The following is a 25,729-nucleotide window of genomic DNA, read 5'->3' on the forward strand; positions in this document are numbered from 1 at the left end:
TCTATCCACCTTGCATTCACCCACATAGGTGGGGGCTGCTCCAGGACCAAGTCATCTGCAAAGCTGAAAGCCCTAGCCAGAAGACTCTGTCCTGCCCACTGTAAAAGCTGGAGCCACAGGGTAGCAAGATGGGAAAGAAATAGGTGTGCATTTGGTGGTGCTACTTCCACCAGCTCATTTGAATGGCTAAAAGGAAAAATTCACTCGATAAACTTGAGGCCTAAAGATGCTTGAAAGATAAATATCTTTTGAAATGTAGAAACACATGCCCACACTTCCACCCTGGATTTGAAAAAAATCAAAGCCCTTCTTTCATGTTAGTTTAAAGGACTTCTGAGATTTTCTCCTTGCTGTGTGTCTAAGTAGATGCTCCCCATAAAGACATAATGGATGATGGAAAGCCCCCATAGCAGCACGGTAAATATGTGCCACTACAACCAGAGCACTATCTGAGGCTGAAGACTGATTCTTAGGCAACTACACACAAAATCACCATGTCAAAACTCTTCCACAAGCCCATATGGGCAGCATTGTGCTACAAATATAGCCCTGAGCTTGGAATTAGGTGAGACCTGGATAGGAGAGCTTCAGTGCACCCCAAATTCCAGATTTGTTACCACCCATTTGGATATGAGTTCTAGAAACCCAATTCAGCTGATACCAGAAGGACTTGATAGGTTCACAAAATTGGAAAGTCCAGAAGTGTGTATACCCACAGACCTGAGCTGACACTGGAGCTGATTCAGGCCAGCTGGGACTCTGGTATTCATCACTGGCTCTGCCTGTTTCCATGATGCCCTGGTTTTCACCAGGGCTCTTTATATAAGTCAACCTCAGGACTCCAAGACTCCCATCTAACACCCAGAACCTCCACAGTCCTCATCCCCAAGACATTCAGTACTCAAGACTCACTCTGGCTAGACTGAGTCATATCAGAAACTCCACCACAGTAAGGTTGAGTTGGTTTGAGCCTACCACATGGCTTGAGAGTATGGATCTGCTCTTCAAAGAAAAGCCTATCACTGTGAAATTATAAGAGGAAACTGGGAACTAGATCCCAAAAGCAAGGAGTGGTTACTGTGCTGGACAAGTCACTGCACGTCCCTGGGTCTCAATTTTTATATTCTATAATTCAGGAAATTGGCTTAGCCTAGGTATTTTCTAGAATTTCTAAAAAAAAATTTACTCCATCAGTAATATAAACTGAAACAATTGTTTTAGGAAAGTTTTAGTGAGTCGGACCTGATGCTTTACCAGGGGGAACTGATGTTTCATGTATGAGGTAGTGAGATACGAGGAGGAGAAACTGGGCCCTCCAACCTTATTTCCCATAGAGCCAAACCAGCCTGGGACTGACTGAAAGGTGAGGGTGTACGACTCCCTCCCTTCTGCTGCCCATGGCTTCCCATGAATCTGTCTCCACAGAATGCCCCTGGTCTTACCATACTGTTTCTTGGTTGGGAATGATTTTGTTTCCGTGAGACATTTGAAAATGTCTGGAGACATGTGTCACTGACATGATTCCGGAACAAAAAGGAGATGCTATCGACATCTAGCAAGTAGAAGGCAAGGGAGCCACCAAATGTCCTAAAGGGCACAGTAGAGACCTACGGCAAGAGTGCACAGCAAGGTCCCAAATGTCAACAGAGTTAAAGGAAAGACCCCAGTGCAAGAGGAACACTTACTTCCCCAGGCCTTCATTCTGCAGAGCTGAGGACCAGGACATTGATTTATACAGAATCACAGCCAAGCAACATCAGTGTGGCTGCAATATGGAAAATGGCCTAGTCAAGGGCAGGAGAGGAGGTTGGGCTATTTGTCAAGGTCTGGGTGAGATCGGGGCTGTCTTCTCGGGTGTGACCTATACACTCACACAGGGACCCACACTTAGGAACACCTGCTCTTGGTGTATTGCCTTCCTATCACTGCCTTGGAATTCTTAATACTCACTGAATCAGGGCCACTCATTTTTACCTTGTCTCTGGACCTTGAGAATTATGTAGCCCAAGAGGGATATGAATCAAGGCAGTGACAATGAGAACAATGCCTGTCCCTTTCTCATGAAAGCATGGCCCAATCTTCCAGATCTCCAGAGTCCTGGTCACCAACCTATTTGGGAATAGGACCTGGACATGTAGGAAGCTGATTGGTGAATGTCTAGTACAATCAATGTTGGATTGAGTAAAAGGTCCAGAGGCCAGAGAAAGCCATGGCCTTCCTCTAGCCAGCCAGGGAAGATGCTCTCGACCAAGAAGGGTTGGTTTTTGCCCAGATGGCATGCTTTGGGAGAAAAAAAGAGACACGGTGAGCAATGAGAAAACATTTAGAATTTTAAGGTAGAGAAAAGAAAGCACATTATTCCCAAAAGCCATAGGCTAAACGCTGGGCAGCTTCTTGAAGGCAGGTTCGAGGCCAGGACTCAGAAAGATGACCAACCGGGGATGGTCATTCTGAGTATATAGCCCATAGCCAAAAGCAGAAGTGCTCACCCACCTCACCACTTTTAGCTCTGTGGCTGAGTGCGATGAACCCCTCTGAGTCCATTTCTACCAAAAGAAAACCCAATAGCACCACCAGCAAGATGAGCTGTGTGAGTCAAAGGGCAGATACTTGTGACATCCTTAGCTCAGTGTTACTGAAGCTTCCTATACCTCAAGTCCACTCAAGCACACATGATAGAGACATGTCACAGTGTGTCTGAAGGATCGAAGCAGATGGTTCACGGAACAAAGCTCACACATGCTTATCCCTGTTGCTTACCATTGCCTGGACTCCACAACTCCGAACCATTTGTCCCGATACCATTGTCCTGATGAAGCTGCTGCCATTAGGAGTGTCAGAGGCAGCACAGGCTCTGTCCACAGCAAGAACTGCTTCCCACACCAAAGGCCCTGGAAGGATCGATGTCTTTCCATCTATACCTCCCACAAGGATTCTTAGGTTTCCTCAATAGCCCCCTGGATGATGCCCAAAGGAACCTTCAATCCATACCTATAGCCTCTTCTTTACCCTGCAGCCCACACTCTTAACACTGTGGAGCTGGAGTATGTGGTAGCTTTCATGGAATTGTGGTGGGTTAAGGAGACATTTTTTTTCACATAACTGAATGCAAATGTACAGGTTCCCTCGAGGCTTCTGTTCCTAGGAGAAAATGATCCAGGAGGCATGAGCTCTGCTTCTCCCTCCCCACCCCCACAGAGACCAGCTTGGACCACTGGCCATTCTTGTACTTTAGGACATGGATCATTTTGAATCTATTTCTGAAACTTTGTGCTAAATAGTGTGAAATAACAAACTGCCCTCTAGCAGCTGCTGAGGTCATTTAATAGAGAAAGCATTCTTTCAAACATTTTCAAATATTCTTCACTGGGAAACAAGGTAGAGATCTAAATCACCAGAAATAAGGTGACAGAGATAGAAGGAGCTGCCTCTGAGGCTCCCTCTTGCTGTTCTTCAAAAGGGTTCTGCCTAGCTTTGGAAGACGAATTGGAAAGCGCACTGGTGATGTCATCACTGACATAATTTCAACAACAGCTGCCATTTTGAGCACTCGCTATTTGACAAGCAATCATTCACATCCAAAGTGTCCACGCTAACCAGGCATGGCAGCACAGGCTTGTAGTCCAAGCACTTGGAAGGCTGAGGGAGGAGGGACAAAGACTGAGAGGATGGCTCAGTGGATAAAGCAATTGTCATGGAAGTGTGAGGATGAGAGTTGGGATCCCCAGGACCCACAGCACTTACGAGGCAGGGGTGGGGGTCCCTGAAGCAAGCTGGCTGCCTAGACCACCTGACTCTGTGATCTCTAGGTTCAAATGAGAGGCTCTGCTTCAGCAAATCAAGTGAAACATCATCAAGGAAGATGCCTACCACAACCTCTGACTTCCATATGCATGCACATGTATACCACATTGATGTGTATATGTGCCCATGAACATGCAAACACTCATACATGCATGCAAAAAAACAAAAAACAAAACCAAAAACCTGCCCTGCTTATATGTGATTCTTATAGAATATTTCCATAGTCTACTGAAGCAGAAAGGCCAGGTTGTAGACAGACAGCCTGGGTAAGGGGCCTGCCCTGTCCTCAGTACCTATGGCTTCTGAGGCTGAGCCTCTGTGTTCATAAAGACAAGTGACTGACGGTGCTTCCCTCCCTCACTATGAAGGTATGCAAGGTACCAGCTCTCATGCTTGGGGGAACTGACTGTGTATCTGCTCCTTTTGGGGTGTTCAGCAGCACCAAGTTGGTAGGTTGAAATTAGCCATGGTGAAAATATTTCTACCACAGAAATTGGCCAACCACAAATCAAGGCTGGCTTTTGCAGAATCGGTTGTTAAAAACTGACCAGCCATTGTCCACCTCATACACATGGTGTCTAAGGGAGACAGCATCTTTACAGCTCTTTACACATGTACCATAGAGAACTCAAAAGCTGGGACCTGTCCTCCTGGTTCACATTTTCATCTGAGGAGATGGCTTCCAGAGAGACAGCATCACTCGTCCTTGGCCACAATGGGTACCTGGCTGAAGACATCGGGTTCCATCCAGTACCACTGCTCTCCTCAGTCTTCTATACCAGCTCCCAGACAGGGCTCTGGGGGCATCCAGAGAGGGCATGCTCTGGGGGAAAGGTGTTGACCTACTTGGTGAGCCCTGGATGGAGAGGCAGGTGTGGCAGCCAGAGAAGCTTTGACCAAGGAATTGTGGTACTCCGGAAGGCCTCTCCAACAGAGACAAGGGAATGGAATGAGTGTGGCCTATGCAAGTGTCTGCACCCAAGCTCAGCCAAACACCACGCTCCATCCCACCCTCACTTCTACAGCTCTCTTGTGTTGGCAAAGTCTGGGGCCCTGAACTAGTCTCTTCCTTGACTTGCATTTCTCCACACTTAAGGATATTAACCTCCTAAAAGCCATGTGCCCATCCTTCTTGGAGTCTCTCAAACAGCTCCAATTATTCCAAACTGCTCCTCCATGTCCCATAACGTGCCATTTGGTTAGAACATGTTTATGAATTAAATAAAATATGACCCAATTATATTGAATGGAAAGTAGTAAAGCTTTTAAAATAAAGCCATCATTTTTATTAGTCATTCTAGTGCCTTTATAGAACATCACTGTCATACTGTTCAGCTCTCCCTATGAGGCAGGTGCCACCCTGCCCATAGGATAAAGAAAACAAGGATCAGTGGGGAAGCTATAGCATATCCCATGCAGGTGGGTTCGGCAGGACTCAGACCCATATCTGCCTGACACCAAGGTTCCTGTTTCCCACCCAAAGCAACCTCTTTTTTTTCCCCAGAAATTTGCTTCCTGACAAGAGTTCCAGCTACTTTCTTCCACGACACCTGCGAAGAGTCCAGAATGCACGTCTCGTCAAGCCTTCCTCCAGCAAATCGATTTTGAGACTACAAAAGTCCCTTCCAGTATGTGGCACTGCTGAGCAGAGCCAAGGATACCTGCTGCTATGCTCTGCCCGGGTGGAAAGGTAGTCAGTCTCTGTGAATCCTACAGAAGCCGGATCCCTGGTGCTGTCAGCCCCAAGCAGCTGCCCTGGTGATTTGCTGCAATGGCTGCCGAGATTTGAGGAGGGTGGAGCAAAGCAGCCTGCCAAGGCCAGGTGTCTCAAGCTTGCTTGTGCAGTCATTTCAGACAAGCAGTCAGATGATGAGGGCTGAGAGATAATGAGCAGATGCCCATATGCTGCTCTGGTCACCAGGCAGCTGGGTCCCATGAAAAGCCCATGTGTCGGGAATTGGGAGGTGGGATCTCCTCCTGACTACTAATGCTGGATGCCTGACCTTGAGTAAAGCATTTACCCAGGGGCCCGAGGCTCCCCAGCTGCCAAATGGGACTAGCAAGACCCACTACATTTGCTTGCTACAGCAGCACTGCTCATGTGATATGGGGCCTTTTGTGACTCAGTTTATCCAGGAAGCATCGCCAGATTGTCCCAAAACAATAAGGTTCTAGTCTCTGAAGTTCTAGAGAATTTACTCACATATTCTGGTTCTAAACAAAATTTTTAAAAAATAGAACACAAAGTAGGGTGGCTAGGGATAGGGGGGTGGATCTGGGAAGAGAGTTGGTGGAGACTAAATATGATATCAAAATTCACTGTAGAAAATTCTCAAAGAATTACTTTAAAAACAGGAAAAAAAGCATAATATATGATCATGGGAGAAAACTAGAAAATACACAAAGGAAAATCCATAAAATTATTCATACTCAGCATTCATAAATATGTATTTTAACATTTTATTATCAATGTGTATATAGAAAATTAGATAGCATAGTTTTTGCATTTTTTCTCTTCAAATGTTTTAGAAGAATTTCATGTTTTTACTTTAAGACTATTACATTGTCTGCAGAAGCCCATCTATTTAACTCTTCCTCTATTGTTGAACATTTAAAGCTTCCTGTATCTTATATTGTAAAATACATTGCATGGAAATCCTTGTTCATAAAGTTTTTCCTTTTCTACCTCTGATCATTCTCTTAGACAGGTTGATAGAAATAATGAAGTCATCTGCTCAAGGGGCAGCAACAAGTTCAAGTTCTTACAGCATACAGACATGTCACAGTAATGTGCATGTCCATCAGCTGTGCAGGACACGCCAGTCTCCTACAGCCTTCCATCCTCTAATTATTCTCACTCTTAAAAGGCTTGCTATTTTGATTCAGTTAAAAACAGTCTCACTGCTACTTCACTCAGTTTTTTAAATTACTTGTCAAGTATTCCACTCATCTTCACAGTGGGTTTAATTCTGCTTCACAAATTGATTTATTTACTTTCCACTATATAAACCCATATCTTCTCTCTAATCTCTTTTGAGGCCAGGCCTGGGCCCACAGAGATGAACTATACCAAAATTCCTCCTCTGGCTCATGTGCTAACATTCCAGTACATTCCCATTACTTTTCCACGTCTATCAGCCTGCCTTATTTTTCCTTGGCTGTCTCAGAATCTAAAAGGCTATAATCAGCCAGGACAGGGTCGTGTGATGCCTTACTCATCTTCTTCCCCACAGGAAGGGGGAAAAGAAGAAACTCCTTGGGGGACTCATCTTCAGGGCCTCTCCCCATGGGAGACACACTTCCCTGAGTTAATGAATCTTGGCCACAGCAAGAATGTCCAAATGGGAATTCCTATCAGCATTATCAAGTGGCAGGTGTCTCCTCCCATTTCCCAGATGCCCATGCCAATGTATGAGCCAATTTCCAGTGGGGTTACGTCTTCTGAATCTCCATGTGTCTTTTCCATGCTTGGACTATGGTGTCCCCAAAAGACAGATTTTTCCCCATGGCTGCTACCAATATCAGCAGAGCTGAGGGGAGACTGTGGTATTGTATTCCCCCAAATATTGTGCATGCTAATAAACTTATCTGGGGTCAGAGACAGAGCAGCCACAATATTAAACATAAAGGATAGGCAGTGGTAGCACATGCCTTTAATCCTAGCATTCCAGAGGCAGAAATCCATGTGTTCAATGATACAGACAGGCATGGTGACTCATCACGCCTTTAATCCCAGAAATCAAGCCTTTAATCCCAGGGAGTGGTGGTAGAAAGCAGAAAGGTATATAAGGTGTGAGGATCAGAAACGAGCGGCATTTGGCTGGTTAAGCATTTGGCCTGGTTAAGCATTTGACTGGTTAAGCATTTGACTGGTTAAGCATTCAGGCTTCTAGCAGCAGTTCAGCTGAGACCCATTTGGATGAGGACTCAGAAGCTTCCAGTCTGAGGAAACAAGACCAGCTGAGAAGTTGGCCAGGTGAGGTTAGCTGTGGCTTGTTCTGTCTCTCTGATCTTCCAGTGTTCACCTCAATAACTGGCCTCAGGTTTGATTTTATTAATAAGAACTTTTTAAGATTCATGCTACAGGAGACAAGGAACAAAGGCCCCAAAGGCTTGCCATCTACCTCATTATCCGTAATGCTGGTATTTGGGCCCCTCTCCAGCTCTGGCTGAGAATCATTAAGAGTAAAAGAACTCTTGGTACCCTGGATTCTGCAACATACACGAAGTTGCTTTGTGCACTAAAAGGCTGTACTTGTGGTCTTGCTGTACTCTTCTAGAATGTTCTAGAATTAACAAAACATCCCTAAAGACCATGGCACTGACTTTTTCTCTTAGACTATTGTTTCCAACATCTGTTTCCACTCAACTTTTGTAGGTTATGACCGGGATTCACATGCAAAAGATAACTCCATTGCTGGTTATCATTAGAAAAACTGTCCAGGAAAGTAAGATTGTTAGCCACCAGACTTCTTAAGTCTTTTGAAGTAGACATTGTGACTCTTCAAGAGGAGGCTGAGGAAGGTATTTCTCAAATATCTTTGAGTTCTTAAACTCTTTCTTTAGGGGCATCTTACAGAACTAAGGCTCAATAGAACATGCCTCTGAACACCCATATCATGCAGCCTATATTTCCACCTTTATACGTCTGAGAAAATGGATTTTAGAAGGAAGAGTGTCTCTAACCATAAGTCCCTAAACCAATTACCTTTCTATCCAAATCCAAATATGAGATCTGGTGCTGAGCTTGTGAGACAATATTGTAAACAAACAGACATGACTATATTCTAATAAAACTTTATTAGACATTGGGACACAGTTGGCTCATGAGCCATTATGGATGACGGTCTTTGCTATAGCTCATTTCAGCCTAGGGAGGAGGAACCTCTAGGCCCTGAGTATAAAGAAGCAAGTCCTGAAAAGGCCCCATCACCACAGGCTTTCAGAGGACATCTCACTCTTAGATGAAAAGGCCTCACTCACAGATGCCAGTTTAACTGATGGAGAAAGAAGTCCTGTATCTTCCCACTTTTGAAGATCAGGAAGCATGCCCTCATACTCAGTGCTGCTGGGGTACAATCCTAGGAAGTCTACCATCAAAGCCACAAGAGAAGCCATATGATGCCTTATAAGGAATATCGGACAGTGGCCTTGTCTGAACCAGGATGTTTAAACAGGAAGCAGAAGTTACATTCCTATTGGAAGAAAGTGAGACCGAATGTCTACATGCCCTCAATATGGAGTTCTCTCCTGGCCCAACTATAGCAGAATGTACAGGGAATGTGAAGATTGTAAATGATGTGGACCCCAGTGCTGAGGCACATAGACTGTACAGACTTTCAAACTAGCAAAACAGGCAGCCATTGGCTTCATCCCTCCATTTGTAATTGGGGGGGGGAATGAATTCCTATAACTTAGAATCAAAGACGGTGTCATCAGTGGGAGGGGTAGCTGAGAAAGGGGTGACTGCAGATGAATCTCATCTAGAGAGCTTCTTGAAGGACACAGAAGCCCTACACCTCCAGCAATTAGCCCCAAGTGCCTGCCCCACTGCTGGATGGCCATTGCTTCCTTAGAGTTTCTTCAACAGAACCTATTTGATCATTGGCTTACCCACAGCCCAGACCAGACCTTTTCATGCTGGTATGCCCTTGATGTCTTTGAACATTCCTGGTTTCTTTTCCCCATGTTTACCATGAACTATAATTTGTAACTTGGAAATGCACAATACTGACATATTTGTGAGAACAACCATGGTAACCTAAGGTCTGGCGAAGGATTTGGAAGCCATTGCTACAGAAAGGCAGCTGCCTTGGAGGTTCAGATAGGAAGATGCAGAAATTTTGAACTTCCTAGGTCATCTCAGGAATCAAGATACACTCTGGTAACCATGGCACAAGACGTCTGAAATGAAATGCTGCTGAAAAGGCCTTTGTGTGGGTAGACAGCAGGATTTGGGCAGAGCCCCAACAGCACCCATGATAATTATCTAAACTATAAATCAAGTGTTCAAGCCAGAACCAATTGGGTGCCAAGAATTTCACAAAGAACCACAGACAAAAAAAGAAATCTAAATCAAGTCAAAGAGGCCTTTCCATACCCGCTCACCAGGCATTTATAGCAACAATATATAGAAAGCCCTTTGGGGGATGAGAGGACAGGGAAATTACCTTGAGTTTATCATCTGCCTGAGTCATCAAGTGATTAAGAAAGTCATCTAATAATAATGTATCTAACAATGTACTAAAATAAAAACAAGATCACCTTTGGGTTGTGTTTTATAACAATGGGACTAAATAGGATAAGGAAGTCTTTAAAGAAATAAAAGGATGGCATTTGGCAGTCAGGAAAAGTTTTATGGCAACTTTCCCACATTTCTCAGCTGGAGAAAACCTTCAAGAGGGTCCTCTGAGGATATAATCACTGGACGAGAACCTTCTCCCTCATCCATGGTCAGCACCACTAATCAGACATGGAATTCTTTTCAGCTGATCCCAGGAGTGCACTGCTCCAAAAAGGCACAGCTAATTGACCAAAACACGGTGCACAGAGTTAAGACTGCCAGCACTGGAAAGAAACAGACACTGCCAGTCCATCATCCAAGGTCTCATCCAAAAGGTTAAGAAGACAGCCCAGACAAGAGCTCAAGGCCCTGATCTTTTATTGTACAAAAGCTTCTGGTTTTGATTTTAAATGTCCCAAGGCTCCTATGTTGAAAGCTTGATCCCTAGTTCAGAGCATTCAAAGGTAGAGCCTTTGGGAGGTGGTTGTATCATCAGAGTTCTGGCATCATAAATATGTCAACTCAGTATTCATAACTAGATGGGCCACTTGGAGGTGGCAGAAATCTTAGGAGCTGGGCCCTAGCTGGAAATAGGTCATTGAAGGATGCCCTTGAAGAATATATTTTGTCCCTAGGCCTACACTCCACCTGTGCCCTGGCCACCATGAGGCTTTGCTGTACCAGACTTTCCACCACAGCGTTCTGCCTTACCACATGCCCACAACAGTGAGACTAAGGGACAATGAGCTGAAATGTCTGAAACCATTTAACCTGTTCCTCGGGTGTTACATCTCAGGAACACTGACTAATACAACTTGAGGGTGCACAAGACTTTCTAAATATTCTCAAGCTTTATTCACGGAGACTGAAGGGGAAAAATAAAGGCAAGCTGTGGAGCCCTGCACAAGAATGCCTTAGTGATGGGCATGGCTGCCAGTGGTTCCTGCAATAAATATCAAACTCTGCTCCCTCTGCAGGTAAAAGTCCAATATCACTCCTAATTCTTTATTTTACATATCAACCACAGATCCCCCTCTCACCCCTCCTCCTGCTCCCCCTCCCATGCCCCCCCTTATCCCCTCCTCCAACAAGGTAAGTTCTCCCATAGGGGGACCAGCTAAGTCTGGTACATTCATTTAAGGCAGGCTCAAGCCCCTCCCTGCTTTATCAGGGGTGATCAAGGTGTCCAACCATAGGTAATGGGATCCAGAAAGCCAGCTCATGTACAAGGGACAGATCCTGATCACATTGCCAGAGGCCTCTCAAACAGACCCAGCTACACAACTGTCTCCCTTATACAGAGGGTCTAGTCCAGTCCCATGCAGGTTCCACAGCTGTCAAAGTAAAGTTTGCGAGTTCCTTTGAGTTTGGTTCAGTTGTCTCTGTAGATTTCCCCATCATGATCTTGATGCCCCCTTGTTCACATAACCCCTCTTCCCTCTCTTTGACTGGACTCCCAGAGCTCAGCCTGGTGCTTCATTGTGGATCTCTGCATCTGCTTCCAACAGTTACTGGATGAAGGCTCTATGATGACACTTAGGGTATACACCAATCTGATTACCAAGATAGGCCAGTTCAGGTTGCCTCACCACTATTGCTAGTAGTCTAATAGAAGGGAGGGGACAGGGAATGAGAACATGAGGGAACCGGATGGTCGAGATGGGGGAGAGATGGAGTGGGAGAGCAATGAAAGATATCTTGACAGAGGGAGACATTATGGGGTAAGGGAGAAACCCGGTGCTAGGGAAATTTCCAGGGAATCCACAAGGATGACCCCAATACCACTCTTGACCCATCATATCTCATCCTAGAGGCCTTCCATAATACACTCTCTCTATAGAGGATGATACTCTAAAACACTAGACTCCTATGGTCACATGTGTGATGGTTTGCCCACAGTTTGTCTTCTCCTCTGAACTATAAGGTGCCTAGAGGCACAGACTCAGTGGGTTTGGTTCCTGAGCTAACTAATAATTGTCTGCTCAAATGGGCCTACCATTGTGCCATGTCTTTACATGTCTGGAGCCCCTGTCCAATGTTTCATTATTTATAGCATTCCAAGCCAGGAGATAGATTCTGGGCACATCAGAATAAAACATCTGTCTCATGCTTCCTCACACATGAAGAATTGTGGATGTCTGGGTTATAGACACTGAGGCCTTCTCTAATGACATCTTTGGAATTTCAAATGTAAACCCAATGCCCGATATTTGAATCTGACCCAAGAATTTCACTCTTGACATTGAACAAGTGCCCATGGTGTTCATCTTCCAGTATCCCATTACACACGCATGCATGTGTGCGTGCACACACACACACACACACACACACACACACACACACACACACACAAACACACAAACACACAACACGTTCTGCCTTGACAGAAATGTAGCTTTGAGAGGCTACGGCTGGAGGGGAAGTTTGACTTCTAATATCTTGATGAAATTCTGTCCCTGCATGTCATCCTTGGGCAAGGACTTATTGAAGATTCATGGCAAACCAAATGCCAAGTGCCAAAATGAGTCTTCTTCCTGGCCAATGCCTTGTTTTCACATTGAGGTATCCCAGACCTCTACCCTCAAGTACCTCCTGTGGCATCATGGTGCCAGCCTTATCCACATCATTTTACTAAGGGGAGGTGTCTTGATCACTCTTCTTCCTCAAGTCACTTCAAAGCTATTGATCCCTTTAGTATAAACTAGGTTGGCCTTCTACAACAGAAAGAACACACTCTCGGGGCTTCCTTCAGCTAAAGGCTTGAAATGAAGGAACAAAGGATGAAGTGTCCCTCTACCCAGAGAAATCTGGGGCTGAGCTGCCAGAGGAGACCTGGCAAGGCCACAGGTGTGCCAGCATCCTTCACCCACTATGAACAGCACTCAAAGACTTAGAGTCTGATACTGCCCGAAAGACAAATCTGTGGCAGCTGAGGCATGTCAGTGTAGAGTCAGGGAGTCAGGCATCAGACAAGACATGATGCCTGGGCTAAGGTTGGCCTTATGGAAAGGCAAAGATGACAACTGCCTTTGGGACTGTGGATGAGGGTACAGTTGACAGCTCCTGAGTATTAAATATCTGTTATTTCTAGTCTGTACCAGAGCCTAAAATCCTCCCTTATGCCTCCCTCTGGGCTAAAACTATGCCTTTCTTCAGTCATAATAGGTCACACCACAGAAAGCCACTATATTCTGGTAAACCAATTGTATACTGATGGCAGAAGAGTAAAATGTTTAGAAAGATTAAAAAAGTTTGGCATGCAGACCATATGAGAACAATGACATCAGAATCTCTGGAGCAGTAATTCAGGTATAAGTCATTTTTGACTTCCTAAATGTTTCCAACATGCAGGGGAAGCACCCACACCTTGCAACATAGGACAGTGTAGAGAAAGCAACAAGTGGCAGGCAGGTGCCACAAAGATGGCAAAGACCGCATCCTCAGGCTCACCTTTACATGAGGTCCATGAGGGGCTGTATTACCCTGTCTTCAGGAGCCAGAATGAAGATCAAGGGGGAAAGGAGCTAAATGTGAGTGAACATCACAAGACATTCTCAAAGTACACTCCATCACCCCGAGTCTCTGACAAAGGAAAAGAGCACTGTTCCTGAGGACACTTTAAAGTCAAATGTAGCTATCCTACTCCAGAGATGCATAGAGTGCACCCTGAATGGTAGGCTTTGTCATGTGGTGAGAATGGATATCATTGTCTTCTTTCTAATCTTCTGAGGAACATTCCTATTTTCTGTCTCTGAAATAAGTGAACTGAGCCTTTCTTATAGATACTTGTTATAAAATTGAGATCGTTCCTTTCCTTCCCCAGTTTATTGCATTCTTATTATGAATGGGAGTTCAATTTTGTTAAATGCTTCTTTGAAAGCTATTGATACTATTGTATGTTTCTTCTTTGATCTGTTGGTATAAGGTATTACATTAACTAATTTGTAGTGAGTAGCTGTTCCAGCCTTGACCTTGAAGCACTGCCCCAGTGAAACAGCAGGTAACTGCCACACCTGCCTATGACCTGCCCCTGGCCAAGACAAAACCCTTTAAGACCCTAAACACGTATCTTGGCTCCTCATGATCCTGGATGCTGGATTGCAGATGAAGCCAGAGAACTACATTGGACTGCACCTCATCTCTCCCAGATCCTGTAACCAACCCCTTATTGGTTGTAAGTCACCCCTAAAATAAACCTTTTAATCACCAGATAAACTATGTGGAATTGCCTCATTAATTGTCACTATATCTGGTGCCCAACATGGGGTAAATCCCTGCCCCTCCTGGGGACCTAGCACTTCACAAATGCATGGGTACTACTGGTGTGGGTCAGAAGAAAACCAATAAAGGGATCATTATCAAGATTCTACTTCTCTCCATGCTTATTCTTGATTTCTCAGAACCCTTTCTTACATGTCATGTCATCTTTAAATCCAAACTTACTGCTTTTAAGCTACCCCTGAAATAAACCTCTTTTAATTACCAGATAAACTACGTGGGATTGCCTCATTAACTGTTGCTATACTAATTTTTTTAATTTTAAGCTAGGTTTGCATCCCTAGGACAAACCCCACTCCATCATGGTGTGTAGTTTTCTTGCATCTTGTGGAAATGAAATTGCCAATGTTTACTTGAGGATTTTTGTATCTATGTTCATGAAAGACATATGTTCTCTATTTTTCTGTGCCTTTGTCAGATTTTTGCGTATTGTTGATCCAATTTAATCTTCTGAAAAAGAATGTAAGGAATTATAGCTCCTTCCTTAACTATTTAGGGTAATCATCTAATGTGCTGGTGAGCCCACCTGGGTCTGGGCCTTCCTTTTTAGGTTATTAATTATTGATTCAACTATTTTAACAGATACAGACCTGTTCTTATTGTCATGTCCTTCTTGAATACATATTGACATAATGCATATTTTAAGAGATTAATTCCACTTCTAAGTTACCACATTTGTGGGCATAGAATTGTTTCTAGTATCCCTCTATTATCTTTTCAATGCCCAGGGGATGTACAGTTATATTCTCTCTTTCATTTCTGATGTTCATAATTTAATTAGTCTGTCTAGAAATTAATTAGTCTGTCTAGAAACTTAATCGATGTTGTTGATTCATTCACAAAGCCAACTTTTAGTTTATTGATTTAATTTTCTATTTTCAATTTCATTGGCTTCTGATCTGTTTTACTATTTTCTCCTATTTACTTTGGATTTCATTTGCAGTTCTTCCTCTTCTTCCCTGGCATGGAAGCCCAGGTTCTGAGTTCTAGGTCTCCTTACATCTCTCATCTTCACTAACATATGCCTTCCATGCCATCAATTTCCCTCTAAGTGCTGCCTCCACTCTAGCTCACACATTTTGATAAGTTCTATTTTTGGTTTTTTTAGTTAAGGAAATTTTTGTTCATTTTACATACCAACCACAACCCCCCCTTTCCTCCTCCTGCCCCTCTAGCCTTCTCTCCCAATCCACCCCCCATTCCCTTCTCAAATAAAGTAAGTCCTCCCATGGGGAATAAGCAGAGCCTGGTACATTCAGCTGAGGCAGGTCCAAGCCCCTCCCCCTGACTCAAGGCTGTGTAAGGTGTCCCACCATAGGTATTGGGCTCCAAAGAGCCAGCTCATGCACCAGGGATGGATCCTGATCCTACTGCCAAGGGGCCCCTTAAGCAGAAACTAGACATCAAAATACTGAACAATCCAATTTAAAAAATGGGCTACAGAGCTAAACAGAATTCTCAACAGAAGAATCTCAAATGTCTGAAAGACATCTAAGGAATTGCTCAACATCCATCAGGAAAATGCAAATCAAAATAACTCAGATACCATCTTACACATGTCAGAATGGCTAAGATCAAAAACACTGATAACAGCTTATGTTGGAGAGGATGCAGAGCAAGGGAAACACTCCTTCACTGTTGGTAAGAATGCAAACTTGTATAACCACTTTGGAAATCAGTATGGTGGTTTCTCAGAAAATTAGCAATCTTCAAGACCCAGCTACACCACTCTTGAGTATATACCCAAGATATGTTCAATCATACCACAAGGACATAGGCTCAACTATATTCATAGCAGCATTATTTGCAATATCCAGGACTTGGAAACAACCTAGATACCCCTCAACCGAAGAATGGATAAGGAAAATGTGGTACTATTTTTGTTTTTATGTAGTACATTTTACCTTTAAATTTCCCTCAAGATTTTTCTTTTACTCACTCATTGTCTAGAAGTATGCTGTTTAATCTCCAAGGATGTTGGTGTTTTCTAGGTATCTTTCTAGCTTAATTCCATAGTAGCCCAAAATCAGACACTGAGATTTATGATCTTTCTAATTTCACAGAATATTATAGTGCCTAAACTGTGGCATTTTTGCTGAATGTTCCATGTGTGCTTGAGAAAAACAGAAACCTTTAATGAGTTATTCTATAGCTGTCCATTGGTTCCCTATGGCTAGTGGTAGCATCAAGTTCAATGGTGTCCATATTCATTTTCTACCTTCTAGATCTGTTTGTGTCTAATACAAAGGGTGTGGAGAATCACAAATGCAGCTATAGATTCATCTATTTCCTTTACAGTTCTTCAATTTTATGTCTCATGTCTTTTAATGTTTTTTGTTGGGCACACATATGCCAAAGATTGCTGTGTTTTCCAGAGAACTGAACCCCATTATCATTGTGTCATATTCCTTTTTATACATGACAGACACCATTATTCAAGTCTACCCTTTCTGAAAGTAGCTACACTTGCTTTCTTTTCATTAGTATTAGCATGGGATATCCCTTTATATCCTCTATCTTTTCATGGATTATTTAGTCTTTATATCTAAAATAGTTTTTCATAAACAAAATATAGTTTCAGTCTTATTTTTGGATCCACTCAATGCCATTTTATTTTTTTCATATTTATTTTCTGCATGTCTGACTGCATGCACAAATGTGGCATGTGTTCCATGGTATGAGTGTGGAAGTCAGAGGAGTTGGTTCTCTTCTACCATGTGGATCCCAGGGATCAAACTCAGGAGTTCGGGTGTGACAGTAAACACTTTACCCAGTGAATTATCTCACTGACCAAACAATAGATTTTAATTGATTTTATTTTTAATGCATTTAGATTATTGACATTCAAAGTAGAATAATGGTTGAATTAATATCTACCATGTTTATTGTTGTTTTTATTCACTTTACTCCAACCTCTGTAGTTTAAATTAAGCATATAATATAATTCCATTCATAATTTATAGAAGTCCATTTTATAGTTTTTATTCTTTTTAATAGTTGCAATATACACCTGGTGGAATTCCACTGCTCTGGTGAAGACCCCAGCAGCCAGCCAGCAGGGGAGAGATCTGCAGACAGGCTGTACCACCACCGCTGCCACCCATTGGACTCTGTTCCCACAAGACCCATTCTACCACCCAACCACAACTACCCCAACATCCTCTTTGTGGACAGCCCTTTCTGGCAACATCAGCAGCCTCTATAGGCACAAGTACCACTTACACCAGTTGGAAAAAGAGATGACTAAACACCATTGTTTATGTAATAATACATAAACATACATTTATTCAACATCATAAAGGGCAACATGGCACCACCAGAACCCAGTGGTCCTACAACAGCAAGACCTGACCATCCCAGCACAGGTGAATCAGAAGAAAATGACCTTAAAATAACTTTATGAAGATGATAGAGGCCCTTAAAGAGGAAATGAAAAATACCCTTAAATAAATCAAGGAAAAGACAAGCAAAAAATTGGAAGAAAACAATAAATCCCTTAAAGAAAATGAGAAAAAAAATCAAACAGGTAAAGGAAACAGTTCAAGACTTGAAAATTGAAATAAAGGCAGTAAAGAAAACAAGCTGAGAGAATTCTGGAAATGGAAAGTCTGGGTAAGAAAATAGGAACGACAGATGCAAGCACCTCCAGCAGAATATAAGGGATGGAGGAGAGAACCCCAGGTTAGAAGACACAATAGAGGAAATAGATTCATTGGTCAAAGAAAATGTTAAATCCAAAACATTCTTAACACAAAACATCCAGGAAATCCAGGACACCAAGAAAAGACCAAACCTAAGAATAATAGGGATAAAAGAATGAGAAGAATTCTAGCTCAAAGTTACAGAAAATATATTCAACAAAATCATAGAAAAAAACTTTCCCAACCTAAAGAAGGAAATGCCTATGAAGGTACAAGAAGCTTACAGAACACCAAATAGACTGGACAAGAAAAAAGTCCCCTTGCCACATAATAATCAAAACACTAAACATATAGAATAAAGAATATTAAGAGCTGCAAAGGAAAAGGGCCAAGTAACATATAAAGGCGTACCTATCAGAAGTACACCCAACTTCTCAGTGGAGACTCTGAAAGCCGGAAGGTCCTGGGCAGACATTTTGCAAACACTAAGAGACTACAGATGCCAGCCCAAATTATTATACCCAACAAAAACTTTCAATAAACATAGATGGAGAAAACAAGATATTCCATGATAAAACCAGATTTAAATAATACCTTTTTAATAAATCCAGCCCTACAGAAAGTATTAGAAGGAAAATTCCAACTCAAGGAAGTTAGCTGCACCCATGAAAACACAGGCAATAGATAATCCCACAGCAGCAAAACTGAAAAAAGGAAAACACACACACACACACACACACACACACACACACACACAAAACCAACAACAACAAAACCAAAAAATAACAGGAATTAACTATCACTGGTCATTAAAATCCCTTAATATCAATGGACTCAATTCACCTATAAAAAAAGACACAGGCTAACAGAATGGATACAAAAACAGGAACCATCCTTCTGCTGCATACAAGAAATATACCTCAACTTCAAAGACAGGCATTATGTCATAGTAAAGGGTTTGGAAAAGATTTTCCAATCAAATGGACTGAAGAAGCAAGCTGGTGTAGCTATTCTAATATCTAACAGAATGGATTTCAAATTAAAATTAATCAAAATAGATGGAGAAGGATATTTCATATTCATTGAAGGAAAAATCAATGAAGATGAAGTCTCAACTCTGAACATTTATACCCCAAATACAAGGGCACCCACATTTGTAAAAGAAACATTATTAAAACTTAAATCACACATCAAACCTCACACATTAATAGTGGGAGACTTCAACACCCCACTCTCACCAATGGATAGGTCTGCCAGACAGAAACTTAACAGAGAAATAAGGGAACTAACAAATGTTATGACTCAAATGGACTTAACATTTACAGAATATTTCACCAAACACAAAAGAATATACTTTCTTCTTAGCACCTCATGGAACCATCTCTAAAACTGACCATATACTTGGTCATAAAGCAAATCTCAACAGATACAAAAAAAAAATGGAATAGCCCCCTGTATCTTATTGGATCACCATGGGTTAAAGTACAAACTCATGGAAACCAAACATCTCACAACTGAATTACCACTGAGTCAAGGAAGAAATAAAGAAATTAAAGACTGCATAGATTTCAATGAAAATGAAAGTACAACATACCCAAACTTATGGGACACAATGAAAGCAATGCTAAGAGGAAAGGTCATAGCACTTAGTGCCTAAATAAAGAATTTGGAGAAATCTCACACTAGTGACTTAACAGCATACCTGAAAGCTCTAGAACTAAAAGAAGCAAACTCACCCAGGAGGAGTAGTCAGCAGGAAATAAACTCAGGGCTGAAGTCAATAAAATAGAAACAAAGAGAACAATGCAAAGGATCAATGAAACAAAGGGTTGGTTCTTTGAGAAAAATCAACAAGATATACAAACCCTTATCCAAACTAACCAAAAGGTAGAGTGAGAATATCCAATTAACAAAATCAGAAAAAGGGGGGACATAACCACAGATACTGAGGAAATCAAGATAATCAATAAGTCATACTTGAAAAACCTGTACTCCACAAAATTGAAAAATCTAAAAGAAATGGACAGTTTTCTAGATAGGTAGCACATACCAAAATTAAATCAAGACCAGATAAACAAACAATTCAAACAGACCTATAACTCCTAAGGAAATAGAAGCGGTCATTAAAAGCCTCTCAACCAAAAGAGTCCAAGGCCAGATGGTCTCATGGCAGAAATATATCAGAATTTCAAAGAAGAGATAATATCAAATTGTTCCACACAATAGAAAGAGAAGGAATACTGCCAAATTCTTTTTATGAGGCTGTAGTTACCCTGATATCCAAACCACACAAAGATGCAACAAAGAAAGAGAATTACAGACCAATCTTTTTCATGAACATTGATGAAAAAATACTCAATAAAATACTGGCAAACCAATTCTAAGAACACATCAAAAAAATCATCCACCATGGTCAAGTAGGCTTCATCCCAGAGATGCAGGGATGGTTCAAGATACGAAAATCTGTCAATGCAATACACCATATAAACAAACTGAAAGAAAAAAACATACATGATCATCTCATTAGATGCTGGAAAAGCCTTTTGACAAAATCCCACACCCCTTCATGATAAAGGTTTTGGAGAGATCAGGGATACAAGGAACATACCTAAACATAATAAAAGCAATATACAGCAAGTCAACAGTCAACATCAAATTAAATGAGAGAAATTCAAAGCAATTCCACTAAAATCAGGAATAAGACAAGGCTGTTCACTGTCTCCATATCTATTCAATATAGTACTCAATGTGCTAGCTAGAGCAATAAGGCAACAAAAGGAAATCAAGAGGATACAAATTGGAAAGAAAGAAACTAAAACTCTTGCTATTTGCAGATGATATGATAGTATACATAAATTCTACCCAGAAATTCTACCAGGGAACTTGTACAGCTGATAAACACCTTCAGTAATGTGGCAAGATACAAGATTAACTAAAAAAAGAAAAATCAGTAGCCCTCCTATATGCAAATGATAAATGGACTGAGAAAGAAATCAGAAAAACAACACCCTTTACAATAGCCACAAGTAATATAAAATATCTTGGGGTAACTTTAACCAAACAAGTGAAAGATCTATATGACAAGAACTTTAAGTCTTTAAAATAAGAAATTGAAGAAGATATCAGAAAATGGAAAGATTTCCCATGTTCATGGATAGGTAGAAATAACATAGTAAAAATGGCAATCTTACCAAAAGTAATCTACAGATTCAGTGCAATCCCCCATCAAAATCCCAACACAATTCTTCACAGACCTCAAAAGAACATTACTCAACTTCATATGGAAAAAAAAAACCACAGGAAAGCTGAAACAATCCTGTACAATAAAGTAACTTCTGGAGGTATCACCATCCCTGACTTCAAGCTCTACTATAGAGCTATAGTTGTAAAAACAGTTTGGTATTGGCATAAAAACAGACACGTGGATCAATGGAATTGAATCTAAAACCCTGACATAAATTCACATACCTATGAACACCTGATTTTTGACAAAAAAGCCAAAATTATACAATGAAAAGAAAGAAGGAATCTTCAACAAATGGTCCTGCCCTAACTGGATTTCAACATGTAGAAGATTGCAAATAGATCCATATCCATCGCCATGTACAAAACTCAAGTCCAAGTAGATCAAAGACCTCAACACAAACCCAGTTACACTGAATTTGATAGAAGAGAAAGTGGAATCTAGCCTTGAATGCATTGGCATAGGAGACTACTTCCAGTAACACCAGTAGCACAGACTCTGAGATCGACAATAAATGGAACCTCCTAAAACTGAAAAGCTTCTGAAAGGCTAAGGACACTGTCAATAAGACAAAACGACAGCCAACAGAATGGGAAAAGATCTTCACCAACCCCACATCTAACAGAGGACTGATCTCCAAAATATATTTTAAAAACTCAAGATACTAGACAGCAGAATACCAAATAATCCAATTTTAAAATGGGGTATATATCTAAACAGAGAATTCTCAACTGAAGAATCTCAAATGGCCGAAATTCACTTAAAGAACTGTTCAATATCCTTAGGCATTGGGGAAATGGAAATCAAAATGACTCTGAGATACCATCTTACACCTGTCAGGATGGCTAAGATCAAAAACAATGATGACAGCTTATGTTGGAGAGGATGTGGAGCAAGGGGAACACTCCTCCACTGTTGATAGGAGTGCAAACTGGTACAGCCACTTTGGAAATCAATATGCCAGTTTCTCAGAAAAATGGGAATCTATCTACCTCGAGACCTAGCTGTACCATTTGGGCATATACCCAAAGGATGCTCAATCATACAGGACACTTGCTAAACTATGTTCATAGCAGCATTATTCGTAATAGCCAGAACCTGGAAGCAACCTCAATTTCCCTCAACTGAAGGATGGATAAGGAAAATGTGGTACATTTACACAATGGAGTATTACTCAACTGTAAAAAACAATGATCTCATGAAATTTGCAGGCAAGTGGATGGTACCAAAAAAAAATAAGACTAGATAACAAAGAGGTCCCAAAGAGGGATACATGGATTTTCCTAAGAAGGGGAAATCGAAGAGATCTGGGTAAACTGGGGGCGGGAGTGGGGGGGGGAGAGGGGGGTATGGGAACTTGAGAGAGCAGTTTGGGTGTGCTGGATGCAGGAGGCAGTTTAGGGGTGGGGTGGAAGGCTAGGGAGAAACCTGGTGCCAGGGAAACTCCCAGGAATCCACAAGGATGACCTTAGCCAAGACTGCTAGCAATAGTGGAGAGGGTGCCTGAACTGACCTTCTCCTGTAATGAGATTGCCGACTACCCTAGTTGTCATCACAGAGCCTTTATCCAGTAACTGATGGCAGCAGATGCAGAGATCCATAGCCAAGCATTGGGCTGAGCTCCAGAAGTCCTGCTGAAGAAGGGGAGGGGGGAGTGTACAAGCTAGGGTGGTCAAGGTCATGATGGAGAAGCCCACAGACACAGCTGATCTGAGCTTGTGGGAGCCCATGGACTCTGAACCAACAGTTAGGGAGCCTGCACGGGACCGACCTAGGCCCTCTGCATGTATGTGACAGTTGTGTAGTTTGGTCTATTTGTAAGGCTCCTAGCAGTGAGATCAAGACCTGTCCCTGGCGCTTAGCTGGCCTTTGAGAACCTGTTCCTCAGGATGGATTAACTTGCCCAGCCTTTATACAGGGGGAGGAGCTCAGTCCTACCTCAACTTGATGTGCCATACCAAGTTCAAGCCCATGAGAGGTCTGCCTCTTTCAGAATGGAGACAGAGAAGGAGTGGAAGGGGAAGGAGATAGATGGGAAGTGGTGTGGGAATGGAGATGGGAGGAGAGGAGGAAGGGAAACTGTGGTCAGTATGTAAAATAAAAAAAGTTAATAAAAAATAAAGATAAAATATAGTTGCAATATACATTTACTACCAGTGCAACCAGCTTTCTTTTTTGTTTATTTTTTTTCTTTTCTCTCTCTCTCTCTCTCTCTCTCTCTCTCTCTCTCTCTCTCTCTCTCTCTCTCTCTCAAAGGATCTCTCTATGTAGGTTGGCCTCAACCTCTCAATCCTCCTGCCTCAGCCTCCTGGATACTGGGATCATATACTTTCTTTGCTTCCTCCTCATTCTCCTCCATACTTCCACGTTCCCCTCCTCCCCCTCCTTTTCCTCTATTTCATGCAGGAAATTACATTCAGGTCTGATGCTTGCCAAGCAGGTACTCTTCCACTCACCTACGTACCTTGCCCTAGGAGAAGCTCCTTGTCATCAGTCTTGGTCATGATTTCTTGGATATGACACAAACAGGTAGCAACAAAAGCAAACACAGACAAGCCCGTCTGTATTAAAGCGCTTCTGCACACTAATCTACTAAGGAAAATGATCACCTTCAGAATTCTCCTCCTTCGTGAGTGAGTACATACAGTAAAGCCCATCAATTCACATACATTAACTATGCGACTTTCTATTAAAAGGAAACCATTTTTAAAGCACACTGTTAAGACAGAAATAGGAAATTACTGAGGACATTTTTATAAGAACATTAAATGCATTGCTTTAAAGAGAAAACAACACAAAAGAGGTTAAGACATAAATTGACTCTATGTAGAGCAAAGGAGAGTATTGGAGAAAAAATAGTGAGGATACAATGAAGCTTTGACTACCGAATTCTCCACTGGTCTGATAGATAACTGTATGTTCAAAATAATAGCGATTACATATTAAATTATGTATCCATATATAAACATACATATGCTTGTGTGTAAGAGAAATGAATGACAGTGAGCTAGGACAGTCACACTACAGACATTATTTCCACTATACATGAAGTGCAAGAGTTATTTGAAGTTGGGCTTAGGGGCCTATGAGATGGCTCAGTGTGGGTAAGGGTGCTTGCTGCCAAGCCTGATGGCCTGGGTTCACTCCTGTAATACACATGGTGAAAAGGAGAGAGCTGGTTTCTAAGAAACTACCAGTCAAAAACACTCCAAGAAAAACTGCCCTCCAAAGGTAAAAACAAAAGTACAATGTTATTTGCAACTTTTTATAATAAAGTTTTGAATAATTTTAATTAAATAAAAGTGATAAGGACTTGGCCGGACAAACAACAACATCTTGTTAACAGGATTGCTAACAGACCTGACCTGCCTTCTAAGAAATGCTAAAGGAAGTTCAAGTCCACATAGAGGAATTAAATAAGACACAAGCATATGAACATACAGAATGTGCTAGTGTGGTACTTGCATGGGCAAAGTGACAATACTCTAATGGTAGTCCACAAATCACTTTTAATTATAAAGTATAAAAGCCAAAAGACCAATTTGTTAAGAATAGGAGTTACACAACTTTGTTAATAAAGACAATAAAAAAGACATGAGTTTTGACATAATATAAAATTTGAGGGGAGCAGAAATACAGAGTTTTTACATGATTGAGGTTTGAAGTTGAGCTGTTGTTAGTTAATATTACTAGAATTACTATAATTATGAGATGTTTTATGTGACCCTTATACTAACTACAAAGAAAATACTTATGTAAAGATAAAAAGACAAAAGGTATCAAAACATAACAACAAGAACAACAACAAAAGAAACACAAAACAATAAACAGGAAAAGAATAGAGGAACAAGATAGCCTAAAAAATAGTTAAAATGGAAATGAATGCTCTTTTTTTATCAATAATCAGTTTCATGTAAATGGATTAAATGTCTCAGTAAAGGGACACAGAATGACTCAATGGAAAAACCAAGGCCAAATTACTTACCATCTATAGAAAGTGCATTTACATGTAAGAATACACATGGTGCACATCTTTAATCCCAGTACTCGTGAGGCAGAGGCAGGCAGATCTGAGTTCAGGCCAGCCTGGTCTACAGAGCAAGTTCCAGGCCAGCCAGGGCAGGGCTACACAGAGAAACTCTGTCTCAAAAAAAAAAAAAAAAGGCATAGGCTGAAAAAATAAAGAATAGAAGATTGTATCTAGTAAAATGATGAAAAAAGTGAGAACTTTGCTCTGCTTCATTAGGAAACAGATTTTTAAGAAACTTGCACAGAAGACTGTGCACAGATTATATAACAATTAAGCATCAATAATACATCAATAAGATGCAGCAATTACAAACAGCATGTGCCCTATCAAATACCTAAATATGGAAAGCAAGTCTGGATAGCAGATCTGGACAGCAATATATATATATATATACAGAGAGATGGTAGCAGGCTTCAATAATCCAGTTTCAGTGCTAGAACATTCGGACA

Source organism: Peromyscus maniculatus, chromosome 7 (assembly GCF_049852395.1).
Source record: "Peromyscus maniculatus bairdii isolate BWxNUB_F1_BW_parent chromosome 7, HU_Pman_BW_mat_3.1, whole genome shotgun sequence".
Taxonomy (NCBI): domain Eukaryota; kingdom Metazoa; phylum Chordata; class Mammalia; order Rodentia; family Cricetidae; genus Peromyscus; species Peromyscus maniculatus.